Source organism: Hylobates moloch, unplaced genomic scaffold (genome assembly GCF_009828535.3).
Source record: "Hylobates moloch isolate HMO894 unplaced genomic scaffold, HMol_V3 SCAFFOLD_12, whole genome shotgun sequence".
Lineage (NCBI taxonomy): Eukaryota > Metazoa > Chordata > Mammalia > Primates > Hylobatidae > Hylobates > Hylobates moloch.
Genome location: NW_026652287.1, coordinates 97389137 through 97416914, shown reverse-complemented (window position 1 = coordinate 97416914; position 27778 = coordinate 97389137). Strand labels below are relative to the sequence as shown.

The window sequence follows — 27778 nt, the reverse complement described above, 5'->3', positions numbered from 1 at the left end:
GAGACTTATTATGCATTAAGCACAGTTATTTAGCCTCTTGGGAAAGGAAAGATGGGTCCATTATTTCTTCACTATCTGATGTGCAGGATTTGTACTCTAAGCTTCAGACACCTCTGACTTACACTGCCATTAATGAGTTCTGAGTGCCACAGCAGAAAGTAAAGATTAATGCTTTCTTTCAAGAAAAACCTTAAGCAAAGCAGGTCATGCATTAGGACAAAGGTTACGGAAACCAAAGACAAAAAAAGGCTGTTAACACTTTAAAACCGGGCACTAGAAAATAAGCACTGTTTTGCTATCCATTTTTAAATGATTAAAGATTCAAAACAACCTGAAGGCAATGAGAATTCACCTTTCAGTCCTGTGAATTGCTCACTGATTCTTAACAATCCTAGGATCAAACCTTTATTATTATTTTTGGGGGGGTGCAAAAGGAAAACATTCATAAAATATTACTCAGTTAAGCTGCCTGTTTAACTAACCTTTCTATTACTTGATTTGATTAAATTAACCAGCTGATGTGATTAAGCTTGCAAGATGGCTTATTCATCTTCATCTTTGGGATGGTAGGTGGATATAATCTTCAAATATATTGATCAAGAAATAGATGTGTCCGGATGCACAGGGCTGGCATATTGTCAAAGCACATGATGAGTTCCCCACAAACAAACACGTGAATATATCTCCAGTTGAGTAAAATATTCACATTAATACCAGAATAAGGCAGAAGAACCCTGGCTGACATCCCATCTGTTCTTATGAATTAAATTTAGAAATCATATGTGATATAGACATTTCTGTCTGAATATCATGAAACCCTGACACATCCAGGCTTTCATTAGAAAGCTCCATGATGTGACTTGAATAACAATCTGTCTTACCTAATTAGTATTTTCAGTTTAGCATATTCACTTCCAGACATATTGCTGTTTGCACATGGTAATTTGGGTAAACAGATACCATCCACAGCTGCATCAATTAACACTGCTAATCAAAACTGAATTCAGGTAATTAGGCACATTTATGCAAAAAAATGTGTAATTTTGCAAAAAAGAGAGATTCTTCAATAATATGTCAATGAGTAAAAATCTCCTTTTGCTCATGAAGATAAAGAATGAGACAAGAGAAATCATCATTAATATATACATCATGCAGACAGAGTAAAATTCCTAAATTAAATCTCAGTCTTTAATTGGCCTGTATTTTCAGAAATTGGATCATATTTTTTATAAATGTTTTCCTCAATGTTTCCACATAGTAAAGTTGATTCACATCTGCCTAAGGATTTAATCATCAAGCAGGACTCAAATGGTTAATGAATTCTCAAGTATTTATATAATTAGAAAGAATGTTGGTCAAACTTGATCTTCCATCTTGTCTAGCATCTCTTGGGGAAGATTCTCTCAGTATGTCTCATTTTATTACACACCTTAATTTTCTCCGCTACAACACACTTTCATTTGTAATTAGAATCACAATAGCAATTTATTTTCCTGCAAATATTCTTCATCTTCTCTGATTCTACACAATGCCCTTTAGTTGCTTTTTCATTCATTTTCAAAATGAAGACTGTAAGTTGTTTTTCCTCTCTCCAAACATAAACCAAACTGATCATTTTGATTAAATATTTTAATCAGTTCAGAAAAACTAGTTTCATTGTTGTGAAGTAATAAGTGGCCAACTAGTGACTAACAAGTTCTGGCTAAGGGGAGATTTATGGGCATAAGTTAAAGCTAAAGTAAAGAAACCTGGATCATTTTAAAAAGCATCTGAAGCAGATATAAGAATAATGTAGGATGGAGATTGTTTGTGTATAATACACACACTCACAAATTTCTACTTCTTTTTCCTCCTTCAGACTTTGAAGCTTAGTTTTATCTCTTAGTATAAACAGCAGGCCTTTATAATGAAGTAAGTACTGGGCTCAGTGTCCCTACTTTTATCTTAATGGTAATAGTCACTTTCAATCCAAGTTGACAAACACTTCCTCACTCTCTACCACATATCATCGTCTCTTCTAGGCCCTGCGGATAAATACAGAGATGGATTTAGACTGACCACACTTCTCCGTGTCAACTTCAGAGAGTTTACAAACCAAAAGAGTCAACAATGAGAAGGTTGATGAAATCACCAAGTGAAAATGAATCTGTCAGTCGCAAATTTTTGGAACCATCTGGTCTAATTTTGCAGAAGTTTACTTTTTGCATAACTCAAGTTAATTCTTTCATTCTCTTAAGTAAGAAAAGGAGAAAAAAGTTTTTTTCAATTATTTTGCATGTTTTTTTCCTCACATTGCAGCAATACTGTACTTCTATATTTATTTTTTGATATTTATCAAAAATATTTTTTCCACATATTCCTTTAAACGCATTTGTCATAAACAATTGGGCAATTCCTGACAGCATAGACATCTAATAGACTTATACTCAGTTTCAAGGGCAGGAATTATAAAATATAGACACATTTATCAACAGGTTGTCAAACTGCTCACACCAAAGAAACCATATGAGGTAGGACAGATGCCTCTGACTTTCAGATTCTGTTAAACATAATTATTTATGAATTTTAAAAGAAAGATAGGTAAGCACAAGCATTTTAAAGACAATTTTTTAAAGAACCTAATGATTGGTTTTCAATGAACTAAACTATTAATATTTGGGGAGGAAAATGTCTTGTCTCTATGAAATAAGCTCACTGAGTAATGTTCATTGCATGGGTGACCCAGCGTATTACTCAAAGCACACTAAACCCCCTCTTCTCATACTTCCTCTAGAGTGAATTGGTACAGAATTAATTATCTCATCATAGTTCTGAGTTTTAGTAAATTCCTTTTTCTGCAGAAACAGTTTAAATTCATCTTGCAAGAATCCTGTTCTCATAGTCTCCAAGTTTTAGCAAAGTGGAATGCTATGATTATCCCACAGACAGCTTTGGTGAAGGAAATGCTTCACCAGCTTCCAAACCAGGCTATGCCACTGACTAGCTATCTGACTTCAGGTAAAACCTTCGCCAATCTGAGTGTGAGTTTCTTGTTTATACAACATGGCTCATAGGCTCACCTCACTGGATTGGGAGGATTACCTGAAACATAGTAGATGCTTAATAAAGGCTTGTTGAAACTGAATAAAGGTTAGTCAATGATGGCTCCAGAAATGCTAATGCTGAAGGCATTTGAGTTAAAAGTATCTATTTACGAAGTTCTCTGATTCCAAAGTAATACATAGAGATAGTATGATAATTTTAATACAAATAGCGTAGATTGTATCAAATAGGCCACAGACCACTGCGCTCTATTAGGTCACCTTCCAACTTACTTGAAAACTAGTCCTAGAAAACTAATCTTCCTAATTAAGTTGATAAGTTAAAATTGGGACACTTACTGTTTCTAAAGCATTTTTTATGATTTTGTTAAACAAATTACAAGAAGTAATTCCACTGACCATTATTAACCAAATAATTTTGTTTTAGAATTATTGTCTGTTAAAGAGGATAATCTTGAAAAATTCGTATGTGACTACTTTTTTACTATGAATAATTTTTTTTAAAAACCTAGAAAATCCTTGAGTCTGCCACTTGCTATCTCTCCTTAGTCCAGAAGAATAAAATCGCTTATAGTACATCTACTCTAAATTTCTGTAAAATTAAACTAAATTGCTGACTCATAAACAATGCACAACAAATAAAACAACACCATTAGTCACTTTTTAAAACAGTCTGCTTTTTAAACAGAAACACCCAGCTAAAATATGCAGTCTATAAAATATCAAATGGATTAATCTTGGCTTATTCATAGCAAAGAATGTTATTTCACAACTATAAGAGAAAATGTCAGGGCTGGGACTGGGTGGATTAGATGGAAACCAATTGATAGAAAACAAAGGCAACATAAACAAAATGTCTTCGAAGCACACTGAAGCAAAATAAATTATTGGATCTGGGATTTAGCAAAGTATAATCTTATTTTCCTTTGCTCTTTCACCAACAGTTTTTTCTACACTGAGACAATATGAATTTCACCTTCCAAACCCATGATTTTCTTTAATAAAAAGACTGCTAATAATTAATGACAATGTAAAGAAGGATGTTATCAGTAGTTCAGCACATTAGCTTTTTGTACTTTAGAGAATATTGTATTTATAACAAAATTTAATACTGAAGATTATTTTCATTTAGTTCTGTTAAGAGGTAAAATAAGATTAATCTAAATTAGAGAAGATAATTAAATTATGTCTGAAGGATTAATATTGCTTATTTTAGAGATATAATTTAGTGGTCATGTTTATCTTTTAGTTAAAATTATCTTTGATAAGAAAACAAGTATCATGAAACAACTGAATTTTTTAAAGTTTGACAATTCAATGTACTGAAGCTAAAGCTGATAATCTACACTTTTTCAGACAAGGTACAGAACAACGTATTTGATTACAATTTATGGTTGAACACTTGTCCCACAATTAAGAATTAGGAAATTATCCTTACAGCAAATAGATCTTAGTTAAACATATTATTAATCTATGCTTCTAGGTATTATCCAACTCTCTGGAGGATGCCAGAGTGACTTTGCCAGCTGAATAATCTCAGTCACTCTATCACAAGTTTTTCATCTTTGACTTTCTTCACAGGCTTGGAGTAGAAGCCTATCTTTCAGAAGGGTGTTAAAAGAATACATGAAAAGCTTGTACAAAAATAAACTATAGCACCTCAGACTTCTTAATTTTTACACTATAATGCCGTGGACTTTTCTACCTTGACAGATTCAGAGTGAATTCTTTGATGAAAAGAGAGAAATAAATTACATACGGAAGGAAGAGAACCTTTATTATCATTTTAATAGTTCACAGATACATAAAAGGAAGACGCATTCACTATGTGGTGGGACCTAAGACTAAAAATATTCACTGACTTAGAACTAAACACAATTAACATGATATGAAAAATGGAAACAGTTTTTTGAAGAAATATGAATACACAACTTTTCACCAAGGCTTAGAAAATTTAACAAAGAAAAATAAAACTAAACTATTAAATGGCATTGCAAATAACTAGTTAGCTTCTCGTACAGCATTTTTGAACTTAATGAAAATACTGAATATATTCAGAAACTATCAGAGGTCATGGAGAATGAAATTCCAGACATCAGAAATAATCAACTTTTAGGAACTGCTTCATAAGCAACTGTACCAAAAAGCACGCATTTCCAGGAGACATCATGTAGATTTCACATGGATATGATAAGCAATTTCGGTGGTTGGCATTGAACTAGAATAGAGATGTTATTGTTATTTATTCCTAACCCCTTCAGGACATCCCTAGGTTGTTTTTCTATCGGGAGCATGCATTTCAGTGTGCAGAGATCGGCATCGTGCTCCCTGCTTTTGTTGGGATGGTGGTTTTGATGTTTCGAATGCAGGCAGTAGTGTTTGGGACTCTTCCTATATGCTCCCAATTATCTGTAACGTTATCCTATATTCTCTGCCACCAGAATGCTTTTGCGAGAGCTATGGTCCTTCTAAAGCAGCATACCACTCAGAAGTGCAAAAATGAAAATTAAAATAGGAAGATGTTCTTATTATTATTTGAATGACATACGACCTGCTCGATGTTTGCATTTAAATTGAGCAGAATAATTCAGCTCTGGCTTTTAATTTCAGAAGGGTTAATCACCCTAACAAAGGTCAATCAAACTTTAATCTTCAATAAAATTGCTACAGCCCCAATCACCTGCAGGACATTTATTATATTCCCATCTCCATGCAAAAGAATGCATTGCTTTCATTATGTATCACTAATCTTCTAACTCTTTACATTAGCACATTTTACCAAAAAACATTAATTCCTTTGAAACTCTGACAAGAGTTCATTTCTACACCTCTCAGGAGATAATCCTGTTTAAAAAAAAAAAACGGGACATCAGCTGTGAACCACTTTCTGGCCACTTTCTAATCCTCATAGACCTTCAATACTCCAACAGAGTTCTGACAATACCAAATCTCAATTACACAAAATATTATGGTGGTTTAGGTTAAAATAACAATATATGACTTTAGGAACTTAATCCTCCCTATTGTCTGTGATTGTGCCAGTCATCTGCTTATTTCTATTCACAATATTTACTGCATACAAAACTTACTGATTTGGAGGAAGCAAATGTTAACCACCTTTGAATAACAGACGAAATACTTAGATTCATTGATTCATTCATTTGATAAACACCTACTGAATGCCTATTATGTGCCAGACATTGGGCTAGGGGTGGGGAATCAAAGTTAAGGAAACAAAAGAGAAACAAAAAGATAGTTATTAAAAGAGTAACATTCTCCTGTAAACATGGTGTCCGGAATATAATAAAATAATGATTTAAATATCCACTTTCAGTTTTTCTTACTGATGAAATTAAATTTTAGTGAAGACTAGAAATCTGTTAAGTCAAATTTCCACCAAAATTTTGATAAACAGTGTTTAAAATTATCTGGGCACTGAAAGGCTTTAAAATTCATAATGCCATAAAATGATTCATTTTTTATTTAAGAATATGAAATGTGATTATCAAATTTTAAAATGAATATATTGATAATGTCTAGTCACCCATGATTAGGAATAAAACCATGAGAAAGTTTAAATGAGCTTATTAAAATAGACATGCTGTGCAAAATTTGTTTCCAAAATGTAATTTCATGACATTTAAAAACTGCTATTAACACAAAAGACAATAGTAATGAGCAAAAGACAAATTATTGCATTTTGCCGTGATATAGTGGCCCAGATAACCATGGAGGGAAAGAACCTTAATATATGTCCCCGATTATATTGCAAATTGATTGCCTTGATATTGTAACGGTGGTGTGACACAGCATAAATAACCCAAACTTGCCTTCTGCATATTTTTCGAGACCTCTTCCTCCCTCTTTGTACTTAGATTAAGTGCACAGCCACATACACACAGGCACATGCCCTTCCTCATCAATATTCACACTCATTAATTAGCAATACAGGAAGGCTATCGTTTGGGAAACTCCTCAAATCTTAAATATTCAATCAAGCAAAGCAAGTCACAGTAAAAAGAAAATACACGTAAATAGTCTAAGACCAGACTGGCCCTGGAGAATAGCACAGAATTTCAAGAGATAGTCGTCTTTATAAATGTTGTTTTAAAAAGCCCCAGTTATGTTGTGCGACTTAAGTCAAGACCTTAGCTTTCCTTTGAGCATGTCTTGAAGTGAAAATAGCACCTCTACATATTCTATAACTACACTTTGCTTTTTTTTTTCCTTTCCTAGAACTAGGTTGACACAATAGAATATAGCAGAGCAACGGCTTTTACATTGTTGAGCAAAATAAATCCAGCGCTACACAATACAAATGTCCCATTGATATTTGTTACCAAATAGTTATTCTGAAAACTGATAAAGATTAGTTAGACTCAACAGAGAAAATATTGCTTTATATTCCATTTTCATCATCAAAAGCTGTTTAGTTATATTATGAATTTACAGATCTAGAAAAAAAAAAAAAAGCTTTCAGAGAATATGCTATAAATGCCCGAAAAGCATACGGATATTTTTCTGAATCATTTTGGTTAAGAAACAAAAAAAGAACCCATGAACCATCAAACAAAAATCTTAATAAGAAAACCTACGATGTGGAATTATGAAGGAAACATACCTTTGGCCGAACAAGTTCGCAATTTCTCATCTTGCCTACACAGCTCTGTCGTTCCACCTTGAGCAAAAGTCGACTCCGTGTCCCTTGTGATCTCTGTGACAATGCCATCATAGCACTGGAAAATTTTTCGATTAAACTTTGCAGATGTAGGTAGCAACTTTGTTAATTACGACATTAGCCAGCTGGCGGGTATGATCAGTCACCCACTGCAAGGAAAGCCAGACAAAGAGACATCTAATCATTGCAACCAGAGCAGATAAATTTTGTTCCTTTCTCATACGTGTCACAGATTCTATTCCTTCTGACCCTCTCCTCAGCCATCGACTGTCACATTTAGATTCCAAGAGCTTCCAGTTTCCCTTTATCCCTGCCTTAGATCTGAAACTCCTGGTTATCAGGAAGACACGCGTCACCAGCTGTCTCAGCGCAGGAAAGCAATCAGGTGAATACTACTTATTATCTTGCATTGCTTTCCGAGGAGTGACAAGATTGATTCGGAACCAAGAATACGTTCAGATCTCAGACAGCAGTTCCTAGGGTTTTGAGTTCAGACAGTAGGGTATGTGCTAAGTTGCAACAGGGAGGACTTCAATCCCAGTGTTAAAGCTACAGGATATTAGAAATTTAAGGAAAGTTTTAGAAAATTGATCACAGCTCCTTTTTCAGATGTCCTTGTATTAATATTTTCTTCTCTACCTCTGTGCTATGTTGGTGATGCCTATGAGTCAACTGTTACCCAGCAGAGCCAGCTTTACAATGAGGTAGCCCAAGTCAACCTGTGGAATCAGCATTCTGACATTATGAAATTATCTCCATCTGTCCCTTTTTCATGAAGACGAGTACTCTATAAATTCCAATTCCTGAAACTATCTTTGCTAAAAGTCCAAATCATATTTTTATATAATAACATTAGAAAACTAATTTAGGCATGTCAGCTAAAAATAACATACAAATTTAAGCTGGGGGAAGATACCATTACATTTTAATACAAATTTTACTGAAATCATGTTAGTATGTATCTATTGATCGATCAATATACACAACACATGCATAATGAATTTACTGATATCTCAATATATATTAGGTAATGCATAGAAGCATTCCTACAAAATAATATAACAATATTCTTCCGAGCAAAGCATCCAATGGAGCAGCAAAGGGCTTGATCTACATGGTAAGCCATTACCTTGATGCAATTTTTACTAAAGAATTACCACCAAAATGTTTGAGTATCAACAAAATAAAAAGTTTGCAAAGCAGAATTTGAAAGAGCATTCTATACCATAAAGTAATAAAGTTATATTTATCAATAAATTAGTAGGTCTTTCTGGGATGGAGAAATTTAGGGAAAACTTAAAATGTGATTCTGAAGTTGATTTTACCTAAGAATTGTGTATATTTGGCTGCTGAACACAACCCAAAATGTTTTATCTCTGTCTGTGAAAACTGCAGTTGTGGTACACTATATTAATAATTCATGATACATATCCTAAATTACATTTTATTTTTACATGAGAACACTCCTGCCATGGAGGGCCCAAAATCTCTGTTTAGCTTAAAGTGCTGCAAAGATAAACTGATAAATCTATTTAGATGCAACCTAAGATATAAAAATGAGGATGAGATGATTTAGGGATTCCTAAAACTACAGAGCAAGATACTTTCATCCTGGGAAGACAAAAAGGTTTCTAAAGTCCCACCAGAACTGGCATGGGAGGGAGAAAATATGATTTCAGAAATTCTTAGAAATTATATATCTGTATCTATATAGATATAGATATCTTGCCGAGAGTAAGATACTCTTTATCCTTTGCGTCTTGGGCTGATAGTAAGAAATGAGTCAGATTCCATAAAAGCAAAAGAACAAAGAAATCAAAAATGTCAGGACAAGAGTGTGTTGTGGCACAACATCAAGGACAAAGAATCTGTGATGCGACTTTCAGTGATGGCCTATTTGGAAATAAGCTGTTTCTATCCCATCCATTATCATAGCCTTGGCAACTGCTGTACAGCCTGGCACATAGCCGTTTCTCAAGAAATACATGTTGATGAAGAATAAATACTTAACTTGCATATATCATCCTCCTCAGCCCACTCACTTACTTTTAAAATTAAATGATGCAAAAATTCACTCTTTAGGCTTTATATGGATTACCCATATATTAATGACATATGTATTCAAACATATATCTTTAAAATACTGAAAAGAGTTTATTCCTAAAGAGCTCAAAGTAGACATTTCTCTGAAGATTTTAAAATAAGCATTAATAATATTCACTATTTGTTCCTATGAAAATGACTTTGACTCAGGGAGTTAGAATGAGTCAGAAAGATCTTTACTCTTTGAGTGGAAGAGGGGACATTTTCCTAGGAAATTCCCAGAGAATAAAATAATGCTATGTACACAATGTTTTTTCATTGCAATAGTATCTATAAGAGAGAATGGAAACAATGTCTCCAAAGAAGGAAATCAAGAAATAAATTTTGGCAATTAATCATAGGCAGTCATTACATGGCAATAAGAAAGACTGATAAAACCAACTTTTTATGACTATACTGAATTTAAAAAGCAGAATACATAATTGTACATATATTGATTACTGAGTATATTTGAAGAAAGACTGGATAGAGAAGGGTTAAAATAGAAAATATGTTTTGTAGAATTAGAAAGTATTTTCTTCTTCTACAAAAGTTTGCTTTAATGCCATTCTAATTGTTAATCTCAAAATGTAGAATCAAAGACTCCATCTGTAAAATGGGAACAAAAATAATAATTGTAATACTTACCTCACAGGTTCTTAATATTAAACCAGTTAATGTATATAAAACTCTGCATATTTTCTGACCTACAGGAAAACTCATTATATATCTTAGTTACTATTTTTTATTATAACCATCATAGAAATAATTCTGACATATTTGTGTTACACCTTTTATTTTTTTTTTCTGTGAAATATTACCAGAACTTCACTGCATTAAATGAGGTATTCTGAAATAGGAAAACTCAGTATTCAAAACCTAAGAAACCAAACACAGAAACATGGTCTAGATAGTAAAATTGATTTATAAAATAGTAACAGCAATAATAATAACCAATAGATATGAAGGACTTCAGTTAAAATTATAATTTCTATAAGACCTACATGACATAATTTTACTAGACCTGTAGATTGTACAATTTTGCGTTCTTTATGGCTGTTTATGGCATACCTACAGAGATGCAGAACTGCTGGAAACAGAGATTAAAATAGGAGAAATTGACCTGGAGAAATTGGCATTGCTTTGAAGAATCTCAGCACTTTTACTTTTCTCAGCACTCTTACTTTTATTTTCTAATGCGAGGCACTTGCTGATTTCTGCTCCCTGTGGCCACAAAGTCCAACTCAGAGCAGTCACCTAAGGCTGTTCTTTCTCTAGGGCATGTAAGCACAACATGTTCCATTCTAATTGTTGCCATTCTAATGACAATGGGTTGTTGAAGCTATACATGCAATGTACAGGTGTGGAATGTTTTAACGGTTGAAGCAGTTGGTGAGAACAAAACAATCTAGATTTGGAAACATTCTCCATAGAGAAGAGTGCATTCTGGATCCACATGGCTCCTCTCTGCTACAGATGCTTTTATTTTTGTGCCCCACCAACTGTCTTCCATTGGTCCTTGTGACAGCCCTTCCTATCCCTCTTATCACTTCAATACGTTTAATTAAGCCTCATATGTATATTAGTTTTATTTCTGCCTTCCAGCCTGCTAGATGTAGAATCAATACCTGAAACTCCCTTCTTTGTTGTGAGTCACAAGAGTCAGACATCCTGCTTCCAGGCCATTCCTAGCTCCTTGCTTACTAGCTCTGGGACTTTGGGCAAGTTAGTAAACCTTATTAAGAATCTGTTAAAGAACAACAACAACATCCTAACACATGTCATCTGCTTAGCACATGGTAGGTATCCAATAAATGCACTCTCATTCCCAAAGTAGCAACAGAATCACCAAGAAACAGTACAGTGTAGCAAACAAGAGCAAGGGATCGAAAGCCAAGCTTCGTGGGTGAATTCATATCCTAGCTTTCTCACTTAAATCAGTAATAACAACAATAATAATAGTAATAAATATCTTCCTCTAGATTTTTAAGAATTAAATGTATACTTATAAATTACCACATAGTAAATACTATTTTCAATTATTATTATTACCCTGTCTCCTATGCTGCTTGGTTATTTTTTCCCCATTGCTTACCCAGTTTTAGTAAAAATAAATCAGGACTTTGAATGTGAAGACCTGGACATCTATATAGTCACATATGCTTGATAATACATGGACAAGGATCATAGCTGCAGCACTGTTTATGATAGCAAAAGACTGAGACTAATCTAAAAAGTCACCAAAGGTAACTGGTTAAATAAAGTATGTTATATTCATACTGTAGAATGTCATGGAGCCATTAAAATGAATAAAGTACAAGTAGGAGTACCGACATGGAAGTATTTCTATGATACATTTTAAGGAAAAGAAGAATGGCGCAGAACAATAGGTATTGTATATTATAGCTGTCTCCAACATTTTTGGCACCAGGGACCAGTTTCACAGATGATAATTTTTCCATGGACCGGAAGTGGGGTGGGGGATGGTTTCAGGATGATTCAAGCGCATTACACTTATTGTGCACTTTATATCTATTATTATTACATCATAATATATAATGAAATAATTATACAATTCACCATAACGTAGAATCAGTGGGATCCCTGAGCTTGTTTTCCCGAAACTAGATGGTCCCATCTGAGGGTGATGGGGACAGTGACAGATCATCAGGCATTAGATTCTCATAAGGAGTGCACAACCCGGATCCCTCGCATGCACAGTTCACAACAGGGTTGGCACTGCTATGAAAATCTAATGCCACCACTGATCTGACAGGAGGCGAAGCTCAGGTTGTAATGCAAGTGATTTTGAGTGGCTGTAAATACAGATGAAGCTTCTCTCATTTGCAGGCCACACACTTCCTGCTGTGCAGCCTGTTTCCTGACAGGCTACAGACGTGCGCTCTGGTTTGTGGCCAGGGGGTTAGGGGCCCCTGGTATATTATCCTTTTGTTTAACAAGGATTTTGCATATACTGTTTATTTATGAAGATATTTCATAACTTTTTGAGGTATTTAGAGGATATTTCTGAAAAATATATAAGGAGTTGCACACAGTGGTTGTGTCAGTAGGGAAACTTGGGTCTGGAGACAGAAGAGGAGAAGAAACTACTCTTCACAGTATATCCTTTGAGGTTGTATGAATTTATGTTATATATGTAGCTCTCCTTTTAAACCTTAAAAAAGTAATTATTCCTACTTGAATATGCAGTCTATTCTAGTTCATTTACAAAAATTCTTCCCTTTCCCATGCTAGTGGCTGTGATCCACCAGCTGATGTCCACCTAGTTGATCAGCAGTACACACAGCATTGTTTGTCTGCACCATAACGTGACCTCACTACCTTTTGCTTCCAATTCACATTTCAGTGCTATTTTCAAAACCATTTGTTGACTGAGTTGATTTTTGTCACCCAATAAACATCAAAATGTTGGTATTCCTGCATCTCCTTTCTCAAAGGACGCCGTCCTTTAAAAGGATTTAATTTAGCCCACAAGAGACAAACCACATTTCTATGTTCTGTACAATTCTAAAGCCATTTCAAGTAAGGAGTCCTTTCCCCATGTTACAAATGTACAAATATTTGTCCTCAGAAAGGCAGCTCACTCTCAAAGCATCCTTTAGATGCCAGTAGAATGTCCAGGGCTGAGGGCCTCTAACGGGGCTTAAGATGCCACATGGTACACAATACATAATAAATTGTGATCTGATAGCCTGAACATGTGATATGAGCTTAAAACAGAAGGCTTTCCTTATCTTTTCAAATATACAAATTGGAGAACACATTGCTTATTACAAATATTATCGAAACAAATTTCAATTGACAACTTCATAGGAATCTTTCAAGTATCATAGTTTCTTCCTATTTGAAACAAATAGTCTGTCTTACTTTTAAAACGTTCAGCTCCCAGTTACAGACTCTACCTTGGGCATACCTGAGGCTAGCCATCAGAATGCTTGTATTTACAAGGGGGTGGTGATCCTAGGCAACCTGTTGCCTCAATTGTCTTGTCTGTAAAAGAGCATAAAACTCAGGAGGTAGATGATAGTTAAGCAGGTTAGTTGACATATTAGACAAAATGGCTAACACTTGGAAACACCTGATAATGGGTGTTATCCACAGCAGCAGCAGTGTCATTGTCAGCATTGTAATTTTAGACACCATTAGGTGGCCAATCACAGCTCTAGGGTATGAACAGTTGCTGGCCCTCTCTGCTGGTTAATTTTTCTTTTCCAGAGCAAATGTTATCCATGAAGTGAACACAGGTCTATACAGCAATTGGTAAGACTTATCCTGTATACCAGGACTTCTCAAACTTTAATGATCGTGTATATCACCTGGAGATCTTGCTAAAATGCAGATTTTGATTCAGTATGTCCGGGATGGAGCCTGACATTCTACATTTCTGCTAAGCTCTCAAATGCTGCTGCTGCTGATGGTGGTTGTGTAATACTAAGGTTATATTCCACCACGGATGTTACAGAGAGAATGACATACTTTGTGAAGAACACAATGGATATTCAACCATATAGTTATGTGAATTTTTTTTTTTTTTTTTGAGGCAGAGTCTCACTCTGTTGCCCAGGCTGGACTGCAGTGGCGCGATCTAGGCTCACTGCAAGCTCCGCCTCCCGGGTTCACGCCATTCTCCCTCTTCAGTCTCCCAAGTAGCTGGGCCTACAGGCGTGCGCCACCACGCCTGGCTAATTTTTGTATTTTTAGTAGAGACGGGGTTTCACCATGTTAACCAGGATGGTCTGGATCTCCTGACCTCGTGATCCGCCCGCCTCGACCTCCCAAAGTGCTGGGATTACAGGCGTGAGCCACTGCACCCGGCCAGTTATGTGAATTCTTATCTTCTCTTTCTCATGCTTACCTTGCTGAACAGCACTTAAATATTTCTCAGTCATGAGATAAGATGCAAGCGTGCGATAGCAGTACAATTAGAATTTCCTCCCTATGCTAACTTCTGGTGGATACAGAGGCAAGAAAAAAAAATTGTATCATTCTTTTTAACTGTTGTTTTAATTCACATGTAATAACTATTATGGAGTACAGTGTGATGTTTTCATACATGTATACATTGTATAATAATCAAATTAGTATTTAGCATATCCATCACCTCATACCTCTGTCATTTCTTTGAGGTGAGAACATTCAAAATCCTCTCTTCTGGCTATTTTGAAATATACAATGCAAGGTTGTTAACCAAACAGAACACTTGAACTTACTCCTCCTATCTAACTATAACTTCGTCCCCCTTGACTAATCTCTCCCTATTCCCCACATATTATCCGCAATAAAAACAATGGTCACATTTACAAAGCTGTCTTTAAATGAAAGGCAAAGGTTTTAATCTTCAGATATTTTAAAAGAGCGATAATTATTATTTCCTTTCTTGTCATAACACGAGTATACAGTCATAGTTTGTATTCGCTCTGCTTGGCCCAACAACCAAATAAGGTATTAACAAAATCTTTTTTCTGTGAACTGTATGCTTCGTTTGTGCAACGAAATGCTCGTGTCTCTTTCTTATACGACTACCTTAAACTAAATGGTTCAATCAGTAAGAACATTTTACCTTTAGGAAGCTGATACAGCCTAGCTTGAAACAACTCTGGAAGCGTTTACTAAGCTTCCATTATTATTTGCCTATTGCTGTGAGCTAATGCCCTTGATTTTCTGGAGGATAACTGGTAAAAAAAATAATCAAATCTGGATATGGTAAAATAATCCTCTAAATTCTAAAGCCCATAATCCACGCAAAAGCTTATTAGAGGCTATATGATCTCACTCAATGTTTTGTTTTTCAGGATTTTTTGATGGAAATCTATGGTAAGAAAATATTTACCATACAACCAAGTAGCACAAACACACTTGAAATATATTTGATAAAATACATTCATGAAATAATACCCTTACTAACATGAAATGCATTCATATTTCGAATCTTTTTATTACCTTTTTAACCTGGGTTATGATCTACTAAGTTGATTTCATGACCCACTAATGGGTTGTTCAAACTTCTGAGTTTAAAAGTAACACAGCCTTGGGCAATTTCTGGAACCCAAGGTTGAGTCTCTGAAATTTTATAGGTATGGGAGATGGTCAAGAAGTGAGGCCACATAAGACCATAAAGCAAAAGGCATGATCAGAGAGCATAAGGGCATTTAATGGCAGTTCACAGCTAGAAACTATATCTCAACCAACACAGCCTATGTGTTTTCTCTCCTACTGTTTCTGAAGGGTAATGTAAGAGAATTGCTTTTCACATTTAGGAAGAAACATGGAGGTAAATTCACTCACCCAGTTACTATTAGGAAGTAATAAGAAAGCAAGTTAAGAATGAATATAGGTCAGAATTGATGAATACAAGGAAATGTGCATGGAGCGATTTAGCATTTTTAAATGAATTCTCATATAGTAACATGCACTTACCTGGGAGTTATATCAGTGGAGCAAATGGACATGTTTTAACAAAGTTGGAACTTTTAGGGACCTTATAAATCACAAGAAAGCATGGAAATAAAATGGTGTATGTTGATCCACTTTATGCAAAGAGGCCAGATCATAACTTTCACAAGTACAAGTAGCACAAAATCATCATAGACTAAGAGTGTAGACATTTTCATTTCACTTTAATAGAAGAAACACAGCAATCAAGTATGTGAGATAAGAAACTAAAACAAATAAAGTCAGGGAATCTAAATAAAATGCTCACTGAAACCAACCATGTTTCCTTGGCTGGTTTCTAGATGCTTTCTTTCAAATTGAAGTGTTAACTGGGAAAATAAATAAATAAAGTCACATCTCAGTTTGTGGCGAGATAGACAAACTGAATATTGGGGGATACAATTATCTTTAGGGGGTTTCAGAGAGGCTCTGCCTAAAGAAGAATTGAGTAACCCTTTCACATTTCCTTCCTGCACAGTTATTCTCAGATTCCATATGGGAAGTACAAAAATAGTGATGAATATCTCCCTAGTTCAGGATTGAGTACTATGCGGGGGCTTGAGAGATACTTTTGAGTGAAAGGAAGTTATCTGAATGCCTTTAAAACAGCAGTATTATAGAGTTATGATTAGAAATCAAATTCTTTACATATTTATTTTATGTCTCAGTGTAACTAAGGAAAAATGTATTCTGATATTTCATAAATGGTTATTAGTATATTATATATACATACATACATATATATGTTGGGATAAAGTAAATGTTTAATAAACTAAAAGGTCATTATCACAATATTCCTTCTCTTGGAGAGAGACTTCTTCATAACTCTCTCAAGGGCTTTTGGCTCTTAGAAAACATCATTTTTTTGCTTAGCTGAAATTATTCTGACAGCTTTGACATTGCATTATCATCACAAGATCATGGTATACTTAAAGATAAATGAAGATTCACAGAGAGTTAAAAATAATTAATACAAGTCTCCGAAATACCAGATTAGAATACCAAAGGCCACTCAGATGAAAACAGATACTTTCTGGCTCAATTAATCATAACTCTAAATGATTTCAGGTGGGTAAGCAAACAATATCCCTTCACTGTTCCCTCAATATTCCTTCATTCCCACCTCACATAAGAATGTACACATTTCATTTTAAAGATTTGTTTCAAGAAAGATTATATTTTAGCACCCTATGACCTAGAATGGATTCTCCATATGGATTTGTTCTGATTCTAACTGATTTTCTCTGCAAGTCAGACTTTCTCACTCCTATCAAACAGAGGAACACTGCCCAGCAGGATCCTCACGTTTCCATGGTAGATTTTTCTATGTAGGTTGTATGCCTTTTGCTCCAATATGGTCTATTAAAAAGATATTATGCTATCATAAAATTGAGTAAATTGCAAAGATTGGCAGTTCCCATTTTTTATGCAAACCTGACCCTACAAAACACATACACATTCATAGGAACCTAATTAAATACTCTCAAGTCTGGTAGTCCCTTATACAGCAAGAGAATTAAAAATTGTTTGGAGGATTTTTCATGAAAATTTATCATGCCAACAAGAAAAGAAAAAAAAGGCCAAGATGAAAAGTGGAATTTGTGCCTAGGTTTTATACTGGCAATTTTTGTTTGTATAATTATTAATTATAATTTTAAATTTATTTTAGGAGCACCCACTAAAATAAGAGTATGGAAGATTGCATTAAGAGAAAGCATGAAACAGATGCAATACACAGTTAAGATCAAAGAGCCCCATCAATTCATTCAGAGAGTCAAAAATCCAGCTGAGGCTCAGAGCCCTGTCTGCATAATAAGAAAGGTTGACTAAAACATAAGGATTAAACAGATGAGCTGTCTCCTGCAGAGGCATGGGAGGGAAGCCCCACTGCGACACTTGTAAAGACACTTTGGAAGCTCACACCTGCTCCTCCACAGCCCAACCTACAGGAGACCAGGATGGCCAAAGACGTTCCACTATTGTACTAAATTGTTAGCTTTAAGAGAAAGAAATATATATGTCTGATGGATATCTTTTTATTTGTCAAGACATTTTCAGTCCAAACAATAAATTAATAAATCACCTCCATTTTTCCAAGGTGACTTTACCAAGCGCTTGACTTTCAAAATAAGAGTAGTAGATAGTGCAAAATTTCCTATTCCTTAAAACAGTGTTTGCAATGTGCCTGCCTCATGATCAATTATTTTTTCCAAACGAATAATGCTTGTCTTGAGACAATCTGGAATAACATTGGTAAATACACGCTAGTCCTGTTTTCCATTCTCAGAAAATTATCATTTTTAGTAGCATGAAGTGTATTTCAATTTTTATGAACACATGGCCACATTATACTTAAAGCTAAACCAAATTGTATAACCTGGTTCTATAACTATAGTAAGAAGATAGCACGGGCACTTAGGATTCTGTGCCTGTGAGAAATGTTGTATTTATTCTAATGATCTCACAAAAAAGTTATGTTGTAGCTACTGATAAGAACTGATTCTGAACATCTAAACAATTTTCTTTTAAGAAAGCTGAGCTACTTTAAAAGAGCTAAGCAAGCTAGGCCTTTGGGAACACAGACCTACTGGGGAAAAAATTATATGATTGTGTAACATTAAATTTCAAATAAAATTTTAAAACTCTAACTTTGGTGTGGATAAAATTTGTCAAGCACTTGATGCAGACTGATTCAAATATGCAATTAATAAACTCGAACAAATGGTAAGCATTAGCTTTTGTTGTAGTCACCAAAACAAAAAATACCCAATTTGAAGAGATAGCAATGAAATCTCCCTGGAGTAAAACAAGCCACCAAATGTCAGGAAGTGATTTCCTGGGATTGACGTACAGACTCTGACCTGCTCCTTCATAGTCTAATTACATTATCACTCACTCAACCAACCAACACATTTTTACAGTGTTCATTGTGTGTAAGTGACTATCAGAGACAAAGAGAAGAATTATACATGAGCCATAAGTAACAGTACTAAACCCTAAGTACCAAACAGTACTAAACCCTAAGTACAAACCCTAAGTACTAAACCCTAAGTACCCTAAGTGTGATGAAGATGCACAACGCAGACCATTGAGGGATAAAGATATAGAATTCTTCATCGAAGAGGTGAGATTTGGTTGGGTGCAGTGGTTCGTGCCTGTAATCCTGACACTTTGGGAGGCCAAGGCAGGACAATAGCTTGAGGCCAGGAGCTGAAGACCAGCCTGGGCAATATAGTGAGACCTCGTCTCTATAAAAACAATTTTTTTTTTAATCAGCTGGACATGGTGGCAGGTGCCTGTATCTCAGCTACTCTGGAAGCTGAGGCAGGAGGATCCTTGAGCCCAGAGTTTGAGAATGCAGTGAGCCATGATTGCACCACTGCACTCCAGCCTGGACAACAGAATGAGACCTTTTTTCTAAAAAATGCAAAAGGTGGGATTTGACTTAGGACTTGATAGGTAAAGACAGAAGTAGAGAGGAGGGAATTGGTTTTCCAGGAGGAAAGAACAGAGACAGAATAGCCTAGAATCCAGTCTGAGAGAGCTTGAGAGGGAATGTGTGATTCCACCTGGCTGGAGGATAGAAAGAGACATATGCAAGTTAAAAAGGAAACAAAAGTAATTATAAGCAGTCTTGACTGCTACATAAACAAGCTACACTTTTTCCTCCAGTCTATCTCAAGATAGTCTTGAGAATCCCCTAGATTCTTATTGAAAACTCAGGTTATCAGACCCATTCCAGACACTGAGAATTAGAATCTTCAGAGATGAGACCTGGAAATTGGATTTTTGAACAAGGTCACAAATTATGATATTATTGTTAATCTCTATGAGGCAGTGGGAAACCTTTAAAGCATTTTGGGAGAAGTGAACTAAAGGATATAGTTAAAGGACTTTAAGAAGGGAGGGTTGAGAGAGCAGGAAGAAACTGTGGGCAAGAAGTTCAAATCAGAATTTTTAAATTTTAACCAATGTGTATGGTAATAATATTCATCTTTGCTCCAAATAAATATCAATAGTTTCAGTTCTCTCAAAAACAGAAGTCCTTAATCCCAAATCTCATCAGATTTTTCTATGTATCAGTATTCCAGTTTATTTTTAAAGAATGACTGAAGTTGAACTAATTTCAATAAAACATTTCTATTATCTTTAAAAAAAAATTTTTTTTAAGTGCTCTACTTTATCTCTGATAACTCTACTTCAAGTACCCATTTTCAGAAGGTCTTACTCAATTCTAATCATTCAGAGAAATAAAAATAAGTTTGGATAATTATTAGAAAAATTATTAAATCATCCATAAATACTGAAATATTTGTCAAAAATTAAGAGACTAAGTAATATTCAGTGCTGGTGAAGGTCCTGTGAAAAGGACAATTGATACTTATTTATGGGAGTCCAAATTGACACACCATCTCAAGGCACCACTGGTAATACGTAAGAAAAATTTTAATGCACATACTCCTTAACAATAAAAAAGGACAGGCCGGGTGCGGTGGCTCATGCTTGTAATCCCAGCACTTTGGGAGGCCGAGGCGGGCAGATCACGAGGTCAGGAGATCGAGACCACGGTGAAACCCCGTCTCTACTAAAAATACAAAAAAAAATTAGCGGGGCGTGGTGGCGGGCGCCTGTAGTCCCAGCTACTCGGAGAGGCTGAGGCAGGAGAATGGCGTGAACCCGGGAGGCGGAGATTGCAGTGAGCCGAGACTGCGCCACTGCACTGCAGCCTGAGTGACAGAGCGAGACTCCGTCTGAAAAAAAAAAAAAAAAAAACAAAAAACAATAAAAAAGTGACTATAGTCTAGCTTAGAAAAGTAACTACAGAAGCCCATGATGATAAATAGAAGGATCACACAGAGACACACACACAGATGTTCATATAATTATTAATTTACAGAAAAAAAGTGTGAGACAATTTACAAGAACACCAGCAAAGGCATAGTTACACCAAAGTGCGTGTGAAGTAAGGAAAACTACACAGCTATGATTTCAAATTCTGAAAAACCTGTTATTGTGGGATAATGCTCAAGATAATTGATTTGAACAAGCAAATTATAGAAAAATACATATAGAATAATCCAATTTTTAATGAAAAAAGCAGTGTTTCTATGTGTATATACGTATGTTTTTCTTTCTTTAAAGAAAAACCTTAACTGGCAGATCTGGAGAATAGAAAAAGAAGTGAAGATAGGGCTTTCCCCTTTTGATTTACACGTCTGTATCACTCAGATTTTTTAACAATGAGTAAAACTCTTCTATAACTTAATAAACTTAAAATTGTAACTTATATACTGTTTGAAAAATATATTAAATGCTTGCCAAAGATTTTAAATAACTTGAGAAAATAGTGCCACTTGAAGATGGTGTGAAGGAGAAGCTGGCTTCCTTTCTGTTTGATTAATTCTCAAAATTAAGTGAAATTACTGTCTTTAAAAACCATTCAGAAAAGTGAATGAAGTATGTATTGACTTTTATGTTACAAAAAGCTTTCCATTTTTATTCATCTATCAATCTTTCCATCTGATAAGAGGAAATTTTATAATATCTAATCTTTAAAGAGTAGAATCTGAAATAAATACATACACATAATACTAGAACTTATAGGCTAAATTATGTAATTATGATACTTGATCATTCATTAGATACCTTTCATAAGACTATACAACTCATGATAATACTATTAGGTATTTACTTCCCATAGAATATTGTAAATGTTAGGTATTTACTTCCCATACAATATTGTAGCTTGTAATATGCAGGAAGTAATTTTACAGCAATTCATTTTCAAAATGATGCCCAATAGATGCTCTTTAAATTACTAATTTTACGTAATATAAAGACGGACTTTTTCTATAGCCTATATAGCAATTTCTAAAACAATTAACACAAAACTAACATAAATCTTTTGAGTCAGAAAAACTAACATAAATCTTTTGAGTCAGAAAAAAGTTCTTTGAACTTTTAAACACCATAGAAAGAACATAACTTCATCACGAATTTCTCTATATAATTAGGTAGATTTATGTATTTTTAGGGTTTACCTGTGAATTTTTCAGCAATTTGTTGTAATCTACCTTCACTCCTAATTGTAAGAAATATGAAGAAAAAAGTAAATTATAAATTTACAAATTATAAATGTATATTCAATATACATTGAATCAAGTTTTCAAATATTTAATAGCACCACTGATATACACATGTATCCCTTGCTGGCTGTGTATGTTACAGGGAAATGAACAGCTTTGCCAAACCTATTCAGATAGGCAATGATGAATAAGCTATGTACTGCAGGGTTTTACAAAATGTGATGGCAATTAGCACACCCTGCACCTGTTGTTTTATTTACGTTACTTTCAAAGCCATGGTTTACAAATGGAGCCATGGTTTACAATATGAGCAAGCATTAGGTTCTTGCGCAAAAGTATTCTTTCCATAATGTAAAATTACAATTGCAATAAAAGGAAAAAATAATATAAAGGATTTCTCAAGATATATGATAAAAAGAAATAGTCAACTATTGTTGACCTAGTTTCTGTATCATACATCTCTAAAAACTGGAGATTCATCATAGGAATAACCTATGATTTTTAGAAACTCTTTAAATACAAAGTCGTAGTTAGCTGATACAGAGAGCATCTAGGAAAGACCAAAAAGAAAAAATTACCAACAAAGAGTTTATAGAAGAGACAAAGTATATACATGTGAAACAATTGGAAAATATTTTAAAATAATAGCACAATCACAGATTAAAAGTATCCACAGTAAGTTCTCTGGTGTTTCTCAAATCCTCAGGCATGGCCATTTTTCTTAATAACCATACCAAATACATAAACATGTATTTTCAGAAGCTATTTAAATATTATTCAGCTTCATCAATGCTCATTTTTTTATTCTTACCCCACCCCTGGGACTTATCATCCTATAACAATGTAAAAATTACAAATATTAGAGATAAAATACATAAGTTCTATGGCACAAATTAGTAGCTCAACAAACATTGATTTCTATGATGATTTTTATTTATTTTCCCTATTGGGAAAACATGTTTATTCACTTAACTATTATTGAGCTCCCACTATGTGTTTGATACTATGTTTGGTACAATGCTAAGGTGATGGGGATGAAAGACGAAGAAATTGGCAAGGTCCCTGAACAGACATGAACTGGTTTCCTTGTTTTAAAGATTTTTCAGAGAAAATAATTCTGTACTTTAGCCATGCATTGTCTTCCGGGTCTGCCACAACTTACTTCGACATCTTAAATACTTCCCTTTTTTCTTATTTCTATTCTCTAAAAACATACATTCAGACTATAATAGATGTGCAGATTTTTTGTTTTTTGATTTTTAATAATACCTTTTAGGTTATAAGGAAAGTGATATTGAGAAGCAAGGAAGAATAATAAAGCACATGAACATTTGGTTTAGTTTAGGCCTAACTATGAAAAGTTAAGAGTGAAAAGGAAACTAGTGAAATTTTAGAGCATAAATCATATCAGAAACATAAACTGCTCCCCATAGACTTCTTAATAGTTCAAATTTAGTTTTCATTGATGATGATTTACTTTTGTCCTAACTTAATTGAAAAATGTCTTTCAATATAATTACTATCACGCAGCATGCTTAGGTAAGCCTGAGATCAATATCATAGCTTTAGCTTTGAAAACAATGAGTATTAACTTTTTAAAAGGTTTCACACACAAAAAAAGGTTTCACAGAACCAGCACCTTCAAAGTACTGAAATTGGTCTTAATTCTCGATAGTGTTTGTGTAGCAGCAGAACTTTTCATTTTTTTCTCTAAATACTTCTAGTTCATCAGCAACAGATGAATTCGTTAACTTCATTATTAATTCAAATGTTTTTTTCACTTTTATAAGCCCCAAGGTTGTCTCACTAAGATCAGCTCTTACTCTGTGTTCCATAAAATGTAATCAATCTCTATTATTGTCATGAAAATGGTATTTGTCACTTTGCTAAGAAAAAAAGAAATCAATGTACTTTCCAAGAATGAACAGGCATTTAATGCAATGAATTGTTAGATAAATTTAGCTTGTCAATAGTTCAGGACGAACTAATCGAAATCCAGAAAATTTACAGAAGATTGGCCAATGAGATATATAGATATAGATATGACATAGAAATTAATATTTGGGCATTAGAATAACCTGTCATTTTCAATCCTGGCCAAAAATTGGGGGGATTTAAACAGGCAAATCTCCAATCACTATTTTGGAAAACAAAAGTGAAATCCATATGCTCAGAAAACATTTCTTGAACATGGTTTACAAGTAAGAAAAGCTTCATTGTCATTTCCTATAGAATTTTCCAGGTACAGAGAGAATTATAGAGTTGCAAAATTCTAGGAAACCTTAAAGGTCAGAAACCCATGGGGATATTGTCATCTGGAAATACGTTGCCTCTGAGCTTTCCTGGGCTATGAATTATTGCAGTAATTAACTACAGAGCAAGAATGGTGTTTCAGAGTCATAGAATCCAAAGCACACTTTGCCAGTCTCTTACCCAGACTTGACTCTTGCCCCTGTACTTTGTTTCTGCTGAGTTACCTTCTGCAAAGAGAAATCTGGTGACCTCTTGCTCCTTGACAACCTCTTAATTAAGAATAACCCTTCTAATTGGAAAGTTCTGTCTTGAGCTAACATCTACCTCATAAAAAACTGCCACTCTTTGGTTCCAGTCCTACAGTGGAACAATGTAAACTCCATCTGTTGCCTTTCCTTTGAGTCAGCTCTTCACTGCTTGAGGTCATCTATCATTTCTCCTGACCCTTTTCTTTTCTGGACATAATATATATAGTACCTTCACCCATTTCACATAGCACACCATTTACCATAGCACATGGTCTTCAGAAAAATTCATGGCGTTATCTTCCCAAGACACTCCAATTTATCCATACCCCTTTTGATTTGCATCACCAAAAATAAACATAAGAATATGGGTGTGTTTAAAACAAAAATAAAACTCATTACAGTTCTAATTTACTGTAGTTGGAAACTGCATCTATATAGGTACTATAAGAGCTAATTCCCTCTTACTCTCTCTTTCACGACAGCTTCATCAGATTTGTTTAGGGTTAAATTTATAGGTTAACACTAGAATAGAAGCTCTATGAAGGCAGAAGCTCTGGTCTGTTTTGTTGACTCTCGCTCTCCATCTTCAACATCAAGCACATAGTAGGCACTCTACTCAATAAATAAATATATAGAAATGAGTATAGGAACAAATCAGTCCATTAAAGCTGCTGGATCTTTGCTTATTTGTATTTTTGACAAGCCAGAGCCCTTCCATTCTCTATTCATGAAACTGATTTTTAAAATACAAAAACCAGATAGGGCTTTATAACTGTTGAATATTGTCTTGTTGATTTAGATTGAGTGTTTCCAATAGCTAAAACTATACCAACAGGTATACACATGAAGGTGTATATATAAAAATGGCTGTAAAGTAATGGCCCTAGTTAGCCTATGAGACTTAATGGACTCAGTCATTTGGTCATTGTCATACCCCATAGTTTCAACTACAAAGTAAACATCTCTCTGTAGGTCAATCATTCCATTTTTAATCCTGCTGTAATTAGTTATTTCATTTACTCTTCAAAATAGTACTTATCATTTCCTACATGAGGCAACTGAGGCATAGTAAGATTAATAGCTTGCTGTGGGTCACACCAAAAGTAAATTCCAGGGCCAGGATTCAAAATCAGATATTCCGAATTCAAATCCTATATTCCTTTCACTACCTCAATTTAGAAAATTGAAAGAGAACATGAAAGGAAAAAATGGCAAGAAATTTCTAAAGAGAAACCCTCTGGGGTAATTTGTATTTGCTCTAATAAAGAGAAGTACAGGCCGCGGTGGCTCACGCACTTTGGGAGGCCGAGGCAGGTGGATCACTTGTGGTCAGGAGTTCAAGACCAACCTGGTCAACATGGTGAAACCCCATGTCTACCAAAAATACAAAAATCAGCAGCGTGTAGTGGCACATGCCTGTAGTCCCAGCTACTTGGGAGGCTGAGGCAAGAGAATCACTTGAACCCGGGAGACGGAGGTTGCAGTGAGCAGAGATTGTGCCAGTGCGCTCCAGGCTGGGCAACAGAGTGAGACGCCATCTCAAAAAAAAAAAAAAAAAAAAAGAAGAAGTACAATTTCCCAGAGAATTTATTATAATTGCCCACTAAACAAACATTTTCCCTGAAGTAATTTCCCTCCTCTGCGCCAGTCTCAAACAAAAATAATAACACAAATTTCAACTATAAAATTTAAGTCAAATTTTGGATTTTCATAACTATGGCTGCAGAAATTGATGAAGTAAAAAACAATAAAAAGATTCCAGAGAGAAGAAACAAGAATTCCAATTATGGACTCCATGTGAATAAATTGTGTTTGCACAATGACAAATCAACTACTCAGTTCAACTTAAAAAAAAAAGAAAAGTGACTGGAAAATAACATTCAGCCTATCGACTTTATTGCTGAGAATGGGTCAAAATAGACTAGTGATTAATTGAATTGGTTTAAATTTTTGACTATTTTGGTGGATGTCACATGGAGTGAACACGCAAGACAAATGTTTCACCTACTGGGCTTCAGGAAGTAACTCCCTATGTGATCAAAGATTACGGCAACTTTGACTAATGAATTGAAGAATTTGGCAATTTGGTGAAAATATTCCTTTCAAATAGAATAACTAAGATTCTACTGTGAGGAACTGGATAATCACCTCTTTGAATAATAGCATTACGAACACACACTGTACCAATTTTTTAAACTATCATGAAAATTTACTTTCGTATTAAATAAGAGCACATAATGGTCCATCTTCATTTGTAACAAAGCTGTGGATGCTCAATTCATTTTATTACTTGCTCAATTACAAAATAAATAAGTGACTCATGGAAATCACTTATTAGATCTAACAATGAAAACCGAAGATCTGATTTTCTCTGTGAGCTTCATCTGCCCTTCTGGTTTTTATGAATGGGATTTTTCTATGCCTCTATCTATTGGCGCCTCAGAAAATGCTTCTCAGAGAAATTTAACTGTAACTTTCTCTAAAATCCTACATTTGCTTCATTTCTAAGGTCACAGGACAAATCAAGTTAATTAAGTGTATTTCTTCGAATTAAACATAGCAGATAATTACTATGTCTTCCATAGATGCTTCTTCTCTTATAAATCTCAGAGTATAAATGAGTGTACATGTATATTAATCTATTAGCTAATAATTAACTTATCCAGCAATCTTTCATTGACCACCCTCTATGTGTCAAACATTGTGCTAGACCATGGAGATTTGAGGAAATAAGGCAACATTCTTTTCCCCAGGTAGCTCTAGTCTAGTGGGGAAGTCATAAAAATGAGCATAAAATTTTAACACAGTGAAATAAAAATAGTATTACAGTTCCCTGATGTCACCATCACCCAAAAAAATGCTCATCACACAACAGACACTCAATATATATTTGTTGACTGGCTGTATAATTGAACAAGTTACATTTGCACCAGGAAA

The 27778-nt window shown here is 34.6% G+C and overlaps 1 long non-coding RNA gene across 1 annotated transcript in view; it reads right to left on the bottom strand.

The window, feature by feature from the left end:
* Positions 1–27778, bottom strand: part of LOC116479128 (uncharacterized) — a 100892-nt gene that overhangs the window by 26374 nt on the left and 46740 nt on the right. Inside the window, exon 8 of the long non-coding RNA XR_004250942.2 lies at positions 7663–7868. This is a non-coding gene — a long non-coding RNA (uncharacterized LOC116479128). The remainder of the gene's footprint in view (positions 1–7662; positions 7869–27778) is intronic.